Below are 907 nucleotides of genomic sequence, written 5' to 3'. Positions count from 1 at the left end.
CTACCAGGGAGTGATGCTTTTGAAGCACCTTAAATCCATTTTTCTTCCCTCGGGAATTCTAGGCAGGCTGCAGTGCTGGGTTGGGGTTGGGGCATAGGTTGAGGGTTAGGAGGGAAACTGGGGACATTGGTGTTGGGAAATTACCCAATGGAGAGATGGGTGTTGGGACATTTTATGACTGAAACCCAGTCATGAATGGCTTTGTAATGCTCCATCTCAGCATTACATTCAGTTAAAAAAATTTGCATTCATTTAAAAAAATTACAAAAGAAAAGCACAGATCCCAGAGAACTGTCAATGGTTAACGTGACTATCAGTTCCCTGGAAGCTTCTCATTTCTTTTCTTTTTTTATTCAGATTTGTCACAACACACCACCAGACCAGGCAGTTGACCACACCCCTTTGCCTCATTCAGGCTGTTCCATGTTTTTGGCACAGAGTCATCTGCTTGAAGATCAATTCCATTTCCTAAACTGGGGTTTAGTCTCAGCTCCCCACTGCATTGCACCAGCCAACCTAGAAGGGACAGGTGCAGTGGTGGGTGACTGGGAAACTTCTAGTTTAATATGACAGACTCAAAGCTCCCTTGGTCCTAATAGGTTTTCCATGGTAAATATTTATCTAAGACAATTAGTGGCGGTTGTCTTGAGGCTACTAATAACAGATGGGATAAACATTAAACTCATGCAGTAACTTCAAGTGAAATCTGGGGAACCGGATCCCCATTGGAGGCAGTGAAACTTCTGCCCTCCTATCATTGGCTGACCACTAAGCTAAGGAAGCTGAGACTGCCATGACTCACATGACAAAGAATTAAAGCACTACACTGTAAGGCTAGAAGAGTCACTAAGAGGAACCACATAAATAAAAACCAGAATGAACTCTGCCTTTGAGGAGGAAGAATTGT

At 43.3% G+C, this 907-nt stretch overlaps 1 non-coding gene across 1 annotated transcript; it reads right to left on the bottom strand.

Moving 5' to 3' along the window:
- Positions 1–414: 414 nt before the first annotated feature.
- LOC130038454 (small nucleolar RNA SNORA65) lies at positions 415–542 on the bottom strand. The gene has a single exon (XR_008794690.1). It is a non-coding gene; the product is annotated as a small nucleolar RNA SNORA65 (small nucleolar RNA).
- Positions 543–907: the final 365 nt, after the last annotated feature.

Source organism: Sorex fumeus, unplaced genomic scaffold (genome assembly GCF_029834395.1).
Source record: "Sorex fumeus unplaced genomic scaffold, SorFum_2.1 ptg000075l, whole genome shotgun sequence".
NCBI lineage: Eukaryota > Metazoa > Chordata > Mammalia > Eulipotyphla > Soricidae > Sorex > Sorex fumeus.
This window is presented reverse-complemented; position numbering and strand designations above follow the sequence as displayed.